This window comes from Silurus meridionalis, chromosome 18, assembly GCF_014805685.1.
Source record: "Silurus meridionalis isolate SWU-2019-XX chromosome 18, ASM1480568v1, whole genome shotgun sequence".
In the NCBI taxonomy this organism is placed as follows: Eukaryota; Metazoa; Chordata; class Actinopteri; order Siluriformes; family Siluridae; genus Silurus; species Silurus meridionalis.
In genome coordinates, this window is record NC_060901.1 from 17261177 (window position 1) to 17277280 (window position 16104).

The 16104-nt window shown below is 38.8% G+C and overlaps 1 protein-coding gene across 4 annotated transcripts in view; it reads left to right on the forward strand.

Moving 5' to 3' along the window:
• grm8a (glutamate receptor, metabotropic 8a) overlaps positions 1-16104 on the forward strand; it is a 308123-nt gene that overhangs the window by 234405 nt on the left and 57614 nt on the right. The window lies entirely within an intron of this gene.

Sequence of the window (16104 nt, forward strand, 5' to 3'; positions counted from 1 at the left end):
GAGGCCTACTCAGAATCACTGATTTGCGTTTTAATATATTTGTGTTCATGAATATGTATCAAATCATTCCCAATAGTCTATTCTCTGCATTTCTGCAGCAGCACACCCGAGTGTTCACCTCCAGGTTAAAGCTTTAACCAATCGGACTGCAATTTGACCACCTCGAGGCCCTCTAGCAGGCATCCAGTCACGACTGCATTTTCACAGTTCTTTGATTGGATAGTCAGTGACCGGGTTAGTCAGAGCTCACAAACCGCATCTGTAGAAAACTGCACAAGCTTAAATATATTTGTGTGGATTTAATATCTGATTTTTCATTTCACAATGTCTAATAGAGGAGAAGAGATTGGGTTGCAGATACACTTACAAGACAGACTTTTCAAGAAAAGCTGGACATTGCAAGGAAAAGTCAGCGAGAACAATTAAGCTTTTTAATTTGCGTGTTCTTTCTGGTAGAATTTGCAGAAAAACACACAATTTGCCTTCATTTCAAATCCCTAGGAAGACTGTAATGCACAGAAAAAAATTTACAAAAATGCACAGGGTTATATTGGTAATATTAAAAGGTTAATATAGATTATTTTGACCTTTCTGTCTTCAAACTCCTGGCAAAACTCACTAGGTGTGGGACACAAATATTCTAAGAAGAATTAATTATGCTGCCAATGTTCATAAAGTCCCCTGGACCATCTGACCATGACTGATCCACCACCATGTTGTATAGTAGGTTATGCGGGTGGTGTTTAGTGTTTGTTTTTTCTTTGCATTCCAAACATTCAAGTGATAATCCTGTATTTTTTTTTATTTATAAAATATGAAATAATAAAAATAATAATTATATATATATATAAATATTACATTATCTCACAAAGGCAACCCTTCACATTTCAGCAACCATTTTAATATATCTTTTTTAGGGACAATACCATAAAAATGAAACTTTGATATATTTTATAGTAGTTGCAGATTATATAGCAGTACAGATATACTGTCTAAATAACTGCCCACAAAGGTAAGTACACCCCAATTGAGCATATCAAAACTGTCTCCAAAGTGTCTATATCTTGTGTGAACACCATTGTTCAGTAGCACTGCTTTAATCCTCCTTGGCATGGAGTTCACCAGAGCTGCACAGGTTGTTGCTGGGATCCTCTTCCACTCCTCCATAATGACATCACAGAGCGGCTGGATGTTAGACACATGGTGTTTCTCCACCTTATGCTTAAGGATGTCTAACAGGTGCTCAATAGGGTTCAGGTCTGAAGACATACTTGGCCACTCCATTACCTTCAACTTCCTCAGCAAAGCAGTTGTCATTTTGTCAGTCTGTTTGCAGGTTTTCTTATAAAGCAGCTTCAGAAAAGCCTTCTGTTTGGGACGACGGCCTGCAAACCAACTTGTTGCAGTGGGAGGCGTTCGGTCTGACCACTGACAAGCGGACCTTCCGCATCTGCAACCTCTAATGCGTCTGTTTCTGAAGCAGCTTCTGCACCTGATGCACAGCATGAGGACTCAACTTCTTTGATGGACCCTGGCGAAGCCTGTTCCGAGTGGAACCCATCTTGGAAAACCTCTCTATGACCCTGACCACTGTACTGTAACTGGCATTTTTTTGTAGAGCACCATTTCTAATTCTCAAATCCTCTGACAGTCTTCACCATGAGATACCATGTTGAACATCCAGTGGTCAGTATGAGAGAATTGTACTCAAAGCACCAAATTATAATTGTTCAATACAAAAACTTTTTATGGTCCTGTCAAGCAGACAAAAACATGAACATCATAAATAGGACATGTGGATTTGAACGGTTACATGACTTACAGCTGTTATCACTTAGAGTCTGCTCACTTTTGTTGCCAGCTATTTTGACAATAATGGTTGTATGTTATTTTCAGAGGACAGTAAATCTGTACTGCTACACAAGCTGCACGTTGACTACTCTAAAATATATCTGTTACATTTTTATAGAATTGTCCCTTGAGGAGATTTACTGAAATGGTTGCTGAAATGTGAGGGGTGTACCCACTTTTTGAGATACTATGTGTTATTTATATATAAATTATAAATATATATTATTTCTAGAGTAATTTGCTTAACTCTGTTCTGCATTTGCTGTGGATTTTGTGAATCCAGGGAAATGCTTCTTTTCTGTAACCCTTCTAATCATCTCGCACATGACTTTCACTTCAAGAATAAGCAAAAATCTCACAACCTTCTCTAAATGACAGCTGATATGGTGCAGATTTCTTTTCTAAGAGCTTTTCTCACTACCCCGGGGAACCGAAGTTGTAACTTAAAGGGAACGCTGTGTTGTGAGGACCCCATTTTGAACTCCGTCTTGCCTGTGTAATTGCTGAAAGTGAAATGTAATAAATAAAAGGTATTTTTTGAATAGTAGAAACTGCAGGAAGCCCTAATTTGTTAGAGTGCAGTCCATACTCGTGCCTAATTATGCACTTCAGTAAAGGCTGGTGATGGGTAATACAAGCTAGGAGATTTTGTAATTAGTGTTTCCTCATCTGACAGAAGAGAATCTGCACACTGTAACTTGACATAGATGAGTATAGACAATATTTCCCAACTATCAGACGTCTCTTTTTATTGTAAAGGTTTTTAAGATTAGGGTTTTTTTTGTTCTGTCTCCTGACTGAACATTACGGTTCATTGATTTGCATAGTAGGTAAATGCTAATCCTGTGACAGATGCACAACAGATGTCTGCTTTCCTGGCAATTGTCCAGTTAATTACTACAGCACAAACACCGCATAAATAAACACAACCATAAGGAAGAGCCACATCACCGCAGGACGACTTCACCTAGCTAAAAGCTACCCTTTTTCCACTCATAGCGCTATGTTTGATCATTAAGGACCTGCCGATTAAAGGCACCCTTGGGGGGATGACGGGTAACACAATTTGTATTTCAAATTGCCTTCTAATTGATTTGCTTGCATTATTTTGTATCAGTGACACATTTACGTCACATTTACTGCCTAATAAACTAAATCCAGCGCACTGATTTGACAGTTTCATTTCATTTAAGCAAACAAATAATCAATAAATAATTTAGTGTCTTGTGGCAAAGATGTTTGTAGAAATCAAGAAATGTACACATAGGCACAGGGATCAGATCCGAACGAGTTCCCTTAAATGCCTGAATTATTCACTGCGGTCTTAAACCATTAAGAACAGCGAAAGGTGGCAGCATTGAGACAGACAAAAGACATGCACCCATAATCTCTAGTGTTTGTAGAAAATACTGTAAATGAAAGGCTGTGAATTCCTTATGAAGGCACCCTGGTAGATTTTCATGAAAACCTCATGAAGCTATTCCTTGTTTTACTCAGATTTAATTAGCAATATAAAAACGACATATAAAAATATAGTTCATGCCTTCATTACTAGTGAGAGTCGATTGCCATCAAATTGGGAATATTATGAAATGGGAATTAGGTGCTTTTATTAGTAGATTGATTTCCCCCAGGTTTTTGCCCACATTTAACCCCCTGGCTGTCTCTTTAATGAATGTAATGCTGCAGTGGCCAATCACAGTATGAACAGAACGTCCTCAGACACCTGGCATTAACCCCCTGGGTGTCTCTGTAATGGCTACAATGCTACAGTGGCAAATCATAGAATGAACAGTAAATCCTTGAACACCTCGCATTTAACTCCCTGGGTGTCCCTATGGTGACTTTAATTCTACAGTGGCCAAACACAAAATTAACAACTAGTCCTCAGATGCCTTACATTTAACTCCATGGGTGTCCCTATGATGACTGTAAAGCTACAGTAACCAATCACAGACCAATCTGACTCCTCACAGGCCTCACATTTTACCCCCTGGGTGTCCTTGACTGTAATGCTACAGTGGTCAGTGAACAGTAAGTCCTCAGACACATCTGGCCAAGCTAAGATTGATATATACTTGATGTAAATAATAGACTTTAACACAGTCAATGCAATAAATTATAATTAAAACATATAAACACAAGACACTTGCTGATTCATGACAAACTGTTTTCTTATTATAATAATGTAAGTTATAATGTAAGAAATAATGTAAGTTATGTATTCTTTCTGTGTGGCCAATTGACCCACGGACCCATGATCAACAGTGGCAGCTTGGCAGTGCTGAACCCTATTTAGCCCATTGAACCACTGCCCCCTGGTACATTAATACTTTTAATTTTTATTTCATCTCAATGGTTTACATATTCAAATACTGACCAAAATGTTGAGTTTAAATCCCAGCGTCCCAGCAAGTTGTATTAGGCAGAAAGCGTCAACTGTTCATATGTACAAAACAAAATACATGCCAATCTGGATGAGTGTCCACTGAATTAAGTAAATATAAAATTCTTTTTTTTATAGAGAACAAATAAATGAAGAATAATTTATAAGAAATATTATAAAAAGCATTTAAAGTCCAGCTGTTCCAGGGCAGTTCAATTGGATTTAGGTGCGGTGACTGGGTAGGTCATTCCATAATTCACCCGAAATAAGTTTCCAACAATTTCTGCTCTCAAACTTTAAGCTTCCACCTCCATTTTTGACTGTGTGGTGGGGTAGTCTGCTAATATCTCATCTCCGGTTCTCTGACCTTAATACGTTCTTCTATTAGAGACAAAAATGTTGCATTTGGAATCATATGTCCACAGAATTTGCTTTCAGTCATTCATTGTCCAATTCTTGAGTATTCTTGCCTTTTACCTGGTTTGTTGCATATAAACAAATAGAACATACACGTGTCTCAAAAGCCATAAAATACTTGATGTTTCCAAATCTAAAAGGGACGATTCACTGCCACACCACCAGCGAGCACTCTCTTGTGAATTCTAGACCTCTGCTTTATTTAATGCATGAGCTGTTTTTATTTTTTTTTTTGGATAATCTTATTTTTCCTGGTTTGGTGATTTTATCCTATAGTTTTGATGGTTTGTATCTGCCCTTGAGGTTAATCAGTAAAAAGACACACTGCTTTTCAATGATACACTGCACCCTGAGAAAGTGTCCTGCTGTCAAGCCTGTGTCTACACCCCCCATGATTCTAATCCAATGACCTTTTATCCCTACAGTCACTGATTGCATATGGCATTCATCTCTTTTGCAGTCCGACTTTTCCTTAAAAACAGTAAAATAATGCATATTGACAAACACACTGTGCAATGTCTCTGTTAAGCACTGTGACTGTGATTGTTCCAGGCCATTGTTTACTGCCTGTTTTGATTATTGTTTCAGCCAGAGCCATCTTATTGTTTGCTTTTCTAGCCTAGTACTTGTCTGCTGATCTCCAGACCAACTGCACTTGTGCTTTTCTGTGTATTATACAACTTTAGCTTGAACCCACCGATTTTTATGCAGTCAAAAAAGCTTTTGCACAAGACCAATTCTGAATGTATTGAAAAAAGTAACCACTGGTGTATAAAAACCTGACATTTAACAGGTGATGGTTAACCTCAGAAAAAAAAGACTAAAACTACAGTCAGTAACTCAATCAACAACCTTCACGGGTAACTTTACCACAATTTGATGCTTGAAAAACGAAAGCAAATATATAAAGAACATTCCACAAGTATTCAAGGACTAGATTGGTATTCACAATGATTAACTGCTATCAAAATAACTGATTGGCCAAGGGGAAGAGAAAGAAAGGATCTGCTTATGATCCAAAGCACATGCACTCATCAGTCACATGGTGGAGGTAGTGTCATGGCTTGGACCTGCAAAGCTGCTTCTGGAACATATTTATACATTTTTATTGATTACCTTATGATACGAGCAGCAGAATGAATTCAGAAGTCTACAAGAACATTCTTTCTGCCAATAAACAGAGAAATGGATCCAATCTAATTATTAGGAGCTTCTTCATGCAAGCAAGACAATGATCCAAAACACATTGCCAACACAACAAAACACTCCATCAGAAAAAAAAAATAGGAAGGTTTTTCAACATGCCAAAACAATCAGCAGACCTTAACCCAACTGAGCAGCATTTTAGTGCCTGAGGAGGACCCTGAAAGCAAAGACCCACCAAATCATAATAATCGTGTTATTTCCTTTAATTTTGCTCATCTTTGTCTGCATTTAAATATACATATGTTGGCGGGTAGAGAAATGATATGCACAAAACCAACAAAATGACTTTTTCAGGTTTTATTTATCTGATAGATCCCTAACATGGGATTTTGGATTTTGGGAGAAAACAAAGAAATAAAAATAAAACAAAAATTTGGCAACATCTGCTCTCCAGCAGATGACTAAAATCAGTACAATGCAAGCTGATGCAATGCAAAATATTGCCCCAATCCAAACAATATGGAAAATGGTATAAACTGTATAAACTGTAGTGCAAAAAGGTGCACAATGCCCTACTCTACACACGGTAAACTAAACTGTACGAAGATAAATGGCATACAGTAAAACACGGTATACAACACGGAAGTGGTAAAACTGACAAAAGAAAAAAAGAAAAACATTTATCAATACACCACACACATCTGACAAATCCATAAATATTCCAAATCACATAAACAAAAGAAATCATTTAATCACTCACTTCTCCTGCACGTGCTAATGTCCACACACGTGTAACTTCTAATTCTAATCATGCTGATTGCAATGTGATTACAATACGATCTCAATTGAAATTTGCCAATCCAACTCCATCATTCTCTGAAATTATTCATACAAGTTCATCTATCTCTGTTAAAGACTCTTTAAAGAAACCTGACAGTTCTTTATGCTTATTTATGAACTAACGAAATAATTAGATGAAATTTCTAACCTGTTTATTCCCAAGACATAGCCATCTTGTTCTGTAACTTTCCCGGTCTTTCGTGTTACCCATAATTCCCTGCTAGTCCAACAAAATGATGTCAGTGTAGTTTTTATTACCTTAAAGGTATATAGCCCTGTTCTAACTATTAACATTCAGGTGTATTACATGACCCGGTTACATACTTCCCTGCTTAGAAGTCAGCGTCCTCGGTGACTACTAATGAGTTTCTCACTTCTTTAACTGCCTCCTTAAAGAAAGCTGTACCCAAGCTGGCAATGATTTGGGATACTGCTGCGGAACTAAGTGACGTGTGGTCTAAAACTGTCTTTGGCTCATAGTGCATATTGGAGTGTTGTCCAGCATTTGGCCTTTTAGTTCTACGGGGGACTGGAACTGGAGTTTGCTTATCGTTAGAACTAGGTTCGAATTCAGTTTCAGATACTTGGGCCTGAGGTTCGATGTTGTTCACCTCATCCACAAACAAGAGCTCTTCTAAACCAACCGGAACCTCTGATTCTAGAGAGTTACTCATCTGTGAATCTGAGACCAAGGCCTCACTTGTCACAATCACCCCGTCATCTGAAACGTCATCAGAATCTGGATCAGTTTATGGAAATGCGGTCATAGACGAACCAGCACTCTGGCATCTGTGTCTTTTCCGTGGAGCCGGAGTAGGCATAGAGACACAGGGTCTAATGTCAACTCTGTTAACCCTCCTGATAGGACCTCCTTCAACAGGTTCCACTGTGTAAGTGGTTCCTTGCACTTCCACCACACGGTGAGGAATGGGTTTCCAGGCATCCAGTATCTTATTTCTGCCTGGGGACCTGTTTCTCAAATACATAGTCTGACCTACTTCAATAGGCGGACAGTAGACTTTTTCGTTTAACACAAAAATGCGTTCAGCTGCTTTGAGATTAAAATACTCTCTTGCCTTGGCATGAGCATCTTTTAGACGTTGCTGGTGTATAGCAAGCAAATCGTGATTTGTTTCAACAGCTGAATCCTGTCCTAACAGAGCATCCACTGGAAGATAGGGATCGACCCCAAACAGCAGGCAATGTGGAGAATAGCCTGTAGTCGAGTGGGGGTTACATTGTATGCATAGACTAATTCTGGCAAATGTTCTGGCCACCTGCGTTTTTTCTCAGGCGGGAGAGTTTGCAACAGTTCGTGAAGCGTCCTATTGAAACGCTCGCACTGGGCATTTCCTGTGGGGTGGTGGGGAGTCGTGCGGCTTTTCTTCACACCATACAGTTTACAAAGTTCTGCGACCACCTCATTTTCAAAACTTCTACCTTGGTCTGAATGCAGACGTTCAGGTACTCCATACTTCATAAACCACTCCCTCAATAAAACTTTGGCTGTGGTGTTTGCCTTTTGATCACGTGTAGGGAAAGCTTGTGTAAATTTTGTAAACACATCTGTGATCACTAATACATTTTCTCTTCCATCTGTGGCAGGTTCTAGTGTAGTGAAATCAATAGCAACTACTTCTAAGGGTCTGCTAGCTAAAAATGCTTTCCTAGGAGGATGGATTTTGGGATGAGGCATTTTGGTTAGTACGCATAGCGCTCACAATTTTTATCCACTGCTTCACATCCTCATGAATTCCCACCCAGAAGCATCGCCGTCTCAAAAGCTCCAGAGTTCTTTCACTACCTTGGTGCCCATAGAGTCATGTACACTCTGTAAGACCTTGGTCTTTAAACAATCAGGCACAAGGAGTTGAAAGCACTCTCCATGTCTAGCATCTTCAACCACCCTGAAAAGAAGTCCATCTTTTTCTCTAATGTGTAACCAATGCTTCAGTAAAGATAGCACAGGCTTTGTCAGACCTTTTCTTTCTCTGAAGTCTGGCTTTCGCGTTTGCTCCCAGAAGGATTTAAAAACACTCAGCACAGGAAACGTGCCTAGTTCTTCCTTAGTGTATCCTGGTAAGGTGTGGGTATTACCCTGAGATACTGAATGACCCAAGGGAATTCCCTTTTCGAGCGCCCTCATCTGTCTAACATAGAAGCTATCAAGTCCTGCTGTTGTTAACTCAGTTAACCATCAAATTCAACCTCTTCTAGACCAGGATCATGATCCCCTGCTAAAGGGTGCCTAGATAAAGCATCAGCAGCCTTGTTAGACCGACCTGGCGGTACTGTACTTCAAAATCAAACACCGCCAACTGTGCCATCCAATGCTGCTCAACAGCACCCAATCTAGAACTGCCAAGATGACACAAAGGGTTATTATTATTAGTTAAAACAGTAAACTTAGATCCCAGCAAGTAGCCCCTAAATTTTTCAACAATTGCCCATTTCAGTGACAGGAGTTCTAATTTCATGCTGCTATAATTTCTGTCATTCCTTTCAGCATTTCTGAGTCTATGGCTGGCATATGCTATCACTCGCCTGTTCCCACCTTGTTGCTGATACAGAACAGCTCCCAAACCCTGACCGCTAGCATCTGTTTCAACAATAAACGGACGAGTAAAATCAGCAAATCCCAATATTGGTGCACTAGTGAGCTTTTGCTTTAAAACATCAAAAGCACTTTGGCATTCCGGAGTCCACATACTACACATCATCTGGTTAACTCGAGAGGGAGGTCCAGAATTTAAGCAACAGTTCACCAAGTCATGTAATAGACCTGCTATTTTAGAAAAATGCTCCACGAACCATCTATAGTATCCACAAAACCCTAGGAAAGATCTTAATTCCTTCAGGGTAGTCGGTACTGGCCATGACTTCACAGCTGCTATTTTGTCTGGATCAGTGTCAATTCCCTCAGCTGAAATCTGATGTCCCAAAAATTTTACTTTCTACTGTAAGAAGTGGCATTTCTCTAACTTGACTTTAAGACCCGTATCCTGCAGTCTCTTAAGGACAACATCAAGGTGTTCTAGATGTTCTGCAAATGTCTTTGCAGAAATTAAAAAATGTCATCCAGATAAACTAGCATGATCTGGAAAACTAAGTCATTCATCGTGGTTTGCATTAGCCGTTGAAAAGTTGCAGGCCTATTACAGACACCCATCGGCATCCGCAGATGTTCATAAAGACCGAATGGCGTTGTAAACGCAGTCTTATAGCGGTCATTTTCCGCCACAGCCACCTGGTGATAGCCACTTGCCAGGTCTATAGTCGAGAAGAACTTTGCCCCTTGAAGAGCATCAAAGCTCTCATCAATTCGAGGCAAAGGAAAAGCATCTTTCTTGGTTTTCTGGTTAAGTTTGCGGTAATCAACACACAATTGAATACTCCCATCAGCCTTCCTAACCACAACGACTGGAGATGCATATGAACTGGAGCTCTCCTGGATCACGCCTTTCTTCAACAGCTTGGAGATCTGCTCTTTTACCTCCACATACTGATTGGGTGGAATTCGACGATATGGTAAATTCACTGGTACCTCATCTACTAGGTTGATATCATGTGTGACTCTATCAGTATAACCTAGGTCATCATCATCCATAGCCAAGACATCAGTATACCTGGTCAGCAATGCTCTTAACTCCACTTGTTGTTCACTGGTACCTCCAAGATCTAGTTGTCCTAAGATTTCCTGCCCACTGAGACTATGAGAATCGGTTGAGTCAACTGAGACATGTTCAGTACTTGCTGAAATACGCTGAAACTTGACTTTAACTTGGGGCTCATCACTGATGCACTCTACTGGAGATACAACACCTAAACGTGTCCTAGGACGTAACCACACATCTTCCTGGTGGAGGTTTACAATTTGAACAGGCACTGTATTGCAACTAGAATTAACCAAAGTAGGCAGGATCACCAGACCTCCTGGTAAAGGTCTGTTCAGCGGTTCTACTAGCCTCTGACCTCCACTTTCAAACTCACGTGGGAGCCCTTTAGCCATGACAGTAACCACTGATGCTGCAGGGATGTGTACTTTGTCTCTACCTGCCAATCTTGCTAATGTTTGCCTGTTAATACCACATTTCTGCACTCGCTAAAAAATACTTCTCCAGTCTGAATCTAGTTTTCCCTCAAGGGTAGTCTCAAACTCAGCATAGACTAGTTGACAACAACGGCTGATAATATTCATACCAATGATACTAGGTACAGAATCCTCAAAACTCTGGGGTTCTCTAACTACTAAAAATCGACAATCAGGAATTCTCAAGCCCATGGTTTCCACTTCCAACTCAAGATAGCCCAAGTATGGACTCTCTAACCCAGGGGTGGCCAACCAGTCAGAGACCGAGAGCCACATTCTTTGACTGTGTTATCGCAAAGAGCCACATCATACACATAGGCACACATGAACATCACCCATCCCTTCCTCTTACACACACACACACACACACACACACACACACACACACACACACACACACACACACACACACCTCGGCTCAGCCAGATTTATTGTAAATGTCACACACCAACATAATGACAGAAATTGACTCCTACAGTTCTAAGACCACAGGACAGTCATTTTCAACAATGAACATTGTGTGCACTGTCTCACACACACAAACTCTTAGTTTAACCAAGTCCACAAACAAATATATAATAATTTACAATAGCGTTTTTCTTTTACTATGCATGTTACTTAGTGGGACTTTTGGCATTTCTTGCCTTGAACAATCACCTTCAAATCTGCCATTCCAGTGTTGCCACTCGAAGCAATACTTTCACGTGTGTCAGTAAGAACAGATCGATGCTTTGCTTTCACGTGTTTTAGGGTAAAAAACACAGACTTTGTTTGTGTGTTTTTTTATGTGTTCACTTCGCTTGAGTTCAATACGGTATTTTCGTCAAATGCGCATGTGTGTGAGATGAATATACCGCAGGGGGGGGGCAATTAATTTTTACAAGGGGCCACATGAGAAACCTGAGTTGTGTCAGAGGGCCACACCAACGATAATATTTTAGGGATGCACCGAAATGAAAATTCAATTCAAAAGGCAATGAAATCCATAATTTTTTTTGTTATACCTTTTGCCTTGGCACCATCACTGGAAAATTTCCCTGCCTTTTCAAAAAATGTCCTCTACAGACGGAGTGCGCATGCTCGGATTGACTTTACTTTTCTGCACCGCGTTCTTCTCATATTTAGAAGGCAATCGGGATGTTTGGATTTCAGGTGATAAATTAAACCTGACTTGGAAAATCTCTTTGCAGATACACCCCCTCTTGTAATTTCAGCATTGCATGTTTTGTAAATCGCTCTCCGCACACCGCAGACATGTTGCTCTTATCCAGATAACCGTGTGCTGCTGCGCTTTTTTATTGCGTCATTACAATTGTGTTTCTGCCGTGTTGTTTCAGTGATTTAGGGATTTCCGAAAATTCTCGGTGCATCCCTGTAATTTATGATTGGCCTCATGCCAAGGTCTGATATACCGCAAAGTTTCCCAGTAGGGGCACAAGCTCATTTAAATCTTAAAAATACCGTATTAAACTTAAGCAAATCGAACACGCACATTAAAAATCAAACAGACAAAAATCGGTATGAACGTAAGAGCCGCATGAAACCAGCCAAAGAGCCGCATGCGGTTTGCGAGCCACGGGTTGGCCACCCCTGCTCTAACCCATTAGCTGCAGTCAACTTCAGCCAGCTGCCTGTAGACAGCATGTCTTCCTATTCTCTGCACAAGTGCTGACGAAAAACTGCTCTGTTATGGTGCTTACTTGACTACCAGTGTCTAATAAACAACGTGTTAAGACACCACCTATCTTTATGTCCACAACCGGGCATGTTCCCACAGCACGGGCAAGTAACTGGTCATGTAACATGCTGATTCTGGTTGGGTCTACGTTGTGACCCCTAATTGCTCGACTCATAGCAGTGGAGCCATCTTGGTTCCGGTCTACATCTTGCTCCTGATTCGTTTGCAGCTTGATTACACGTTGCTTCTTTGGGCAGTTCTTAGCTATGTGTCCTTCTCCTTGGCATTTTAGATTGGTTTGCCATCATCTGTGAATCTCAATTGAACCCGAGGTCTGATACCAGATTGACGAAATGATGTCAGTGTAGTTTTTATCACCTTAAATGTATATAGTACTGTTCTAACTATTAACATTCAGGTGTATTACATGACCTGGTTACACATATACATTGAGAAATAAAAAATAAAAAAAATAAAATAAAAAAATGAGAGCTGAAATTCTGATCTATAAATCTATCAGTCATATTTTGATCTTCAAAAAAATGTCTTGAGAGTTTATGTATATACAATAAAATTTTCAGTTTAAGTGCAGTATTTTTGACCGTAATTTCCGGACTATTAAACGCACCCAAATATAAGCCGCACCCGCTGAATTTGACAAAGATTTTTATTTTGAACATAAATACGCCGCACCTGTCTATAAGCCGCAGGTTGCTACACTAAAACGAATGTACTTTACACAGGCTTTAACGAAAGACAGTGTCTGTTACACGGCTAGTATCTAAACAGTAGCCTACCAAGAAAGTAATTGTTCACTGTCTTCCTCCTTCCTTTCACAACTATTTATTTCGAGAGTTTATCTTTTGGCATCGTCGTGCGTTTAAAAATCAACACCCTTGAAGCTTTTCTCCTGATTTCCTGTTGCCAGTCTGAGTAAGCGGCAGGTCAAACATCAGAGGAACCTCATCCATGTTTATGATGTGGTGCGGCCTGATTCAGTGGGAGCGCGATTTAATTTAAAGAGTTTCAATGGTTCACCTGAACCCGTTCGCAATTTCATTGGTCTAATGTTATGGGGCTTAGTTTTTTGTCTTGAAGTTTGTGAAACCGGGAAAAACCCAGGAAAAATCCATAAATTAGCCGCTTCATTGTTTAAGCCACGGGGTACAAAGCGTGGGAAAAAAGTAGCGGCTTATAGTCCGGAAAATACGGTATATTATTTTCAGAGGGAATGCATCATGTAATTTAGCTCCACAACATGTTCTGTATTATATGTTCTTTATTGAATAAGAGCTCCTAGTGGTAGCTCAATGGTTAAGATTTTACACATCCAATCAGTAGGTCGTGACTTCAAATTTCAGCACCAGCAAGCTCTGGATAAAGGCACCTGCCAAATGCAATAATGCAGCTAAAACACTTCAGTGTTACATATGAATGAATTTCATGGTTTTTTATATTATTTCAAGTTTAATCAACCTGCCAGTTACGCTCCATGGTGTACAATAGTAAATTGTTGTAAAAATGTAGGATCATGCATTTATTTGTTCATACATCACAACACAGGTTTTGTTGAGTCTAATCACTGAAATCCAATGTACTTACCATTTTAAACTTTTTTTTTTTTTCTGGACATTAAGACACTTCTGCCAGCTCTCAGTTTTTTAGAATCAGTCTTATGTTACCCTAGCAGTGTATTGTTTGCATATGATTTCTACCTCTTTCATTACAAATGCGTTCTTATATTTAATATAAATCAACTGAATGTGACGTCTCTGGCTTACTTTATTCAAATCTTTGTCCAAAAAGATTGCTCCCGTCTATACAAGTCAAATCTGTGCTGGCTTCAGAGACGCAAAACATTTTATCTTCATTTTGATCCAAAGAGCCAGAATGCTATCTCTCAATCTCTCTTTCTCCATCTCTCTTTCTTTTGTCATTTTGAGTCTTTTTCATTAGCAGAGGAAAAGATGACCAAGAATCAGACATCATGCAAAAAATCAGTCATCGTGCATTAATTCATCCACTTTGCAGGAGGTGTCATAAGAAATTAATTGACCGATTTCTGTAGCTCTCAACGAGACTTCTGGAACTGTCTGGTCCAATCCTCATGAGCAAACTGCTCTATCTGTCTCCAAACTGCTAGTTTAAACTTTGACAGGATTCAGATCAAGGCTCATAGAAGGCCACATCAGAAAAGTCAGACGTCTTGTTCTTAGCCATTCTTGAGTGCCTTTAGCTGTATCTTCTGGCATTTGTCTGACACTAGGTAGAGCATTTTGCTCCAGAACGACTTGGCAGGCTTGAGTTTTCATTGCACCCTTCACAGATTCCAGGCTCATGGTGAAAGACACAACAAAGCAGCCCTAAAACATAATAAAGCCTCCTTCATGTTTCCCTGAAGGTGTCATGTTCTTTTTTTAAAGGTTCATTTACCCAGAAAAAGGACATTCTCCCAGAAGCACTGTTGCTTTGTCAATATGCAATTTGGCAAATTTCACAGAAAAAAAAAATTGTTCGAAACAGCCCCACAATCCAATCATTGTGTTTTTTTTTTCCCTAAGAGTAAGACAAGGACAATTTGCACTGCAAAAAAAAAAAAAAAACATTTAAATTAATTAATTAAGAAATTAATAATTATTAAGAAGAAATTAATACAATATTTAAGAAGATACAGACTAGAAACAAATCAAGAGGTCTGCAGTGCAGTAGGATAATCACACTTGAATTTTTTTATAATAAAATGTAAAAGAAAAATCATATGTAGGCTTTAAAAAGAAAATGTCTTAAAATTAAAAAGCACTTATTCCAAGCAGTTGATTTAGGCTCATTAACTTGAAACTAGCTTTAAAAAAAAAACACTTTGCTTTTCTTGTCTTAAAATGACGCATGAATGCATTTTGTCAATAATTATTTATTTAAATAAAGACTGTCTTCACACAGTAGTTCCGGTGCAAATGATGATTAAAATAATTGCATCATAAAACATTATTGAACATACTGCATTTTGTCATCACTCAACACTGAAAGATCTTCAACATGGGAAACTACAGAACAACTTAGTAAAAAGCCATAAGTAGTTTGTATAAATAAAAAAGTAAAGAATATATATATATATATATATATATATATATATATATATATATATATATATATATATATATATATATATATTTTTTTTTTTACTGGGCAACTTTAAAACCAGTTATTTCAGGTAAAATAAAGTCTTAAAAGATTCTCAAATGATGTTCCTGATGGTATTTAAGCTCAATTTGCAGGTAATAAATGACTAACCTAAAGCATTACTAACTAAATAAGAAAAAAAAAGAGATAAACAATTTTAAAACTATCATAATAATCTTATACCATCCTGCACTTAAATAGTATTTGATTTTTAAAAGATTTTTATGGCTAGAAATAAGATTGTAAGACTTGAATAGAGTTTTTGCAGTGTTTCCATTTGTTAAGGTACAGAATCTTACTGGTGAAACATGTATCTGGTGTAATGTGAACATTAGTGTTAACGTTTTTTTATTTATCCTCTGTATGTCTAAAATACACTGCGCTATTCATTCTTCTCATATTCGAAGACATTCATCTCATCGGCCTGCTCGTTAGCCAATTATGCAAATTGTCTCGCAGTGTGCATCATATTAAATGGTTTTTCAGCACTTCCGAATGGTGCGCCTGTTCGCTTGC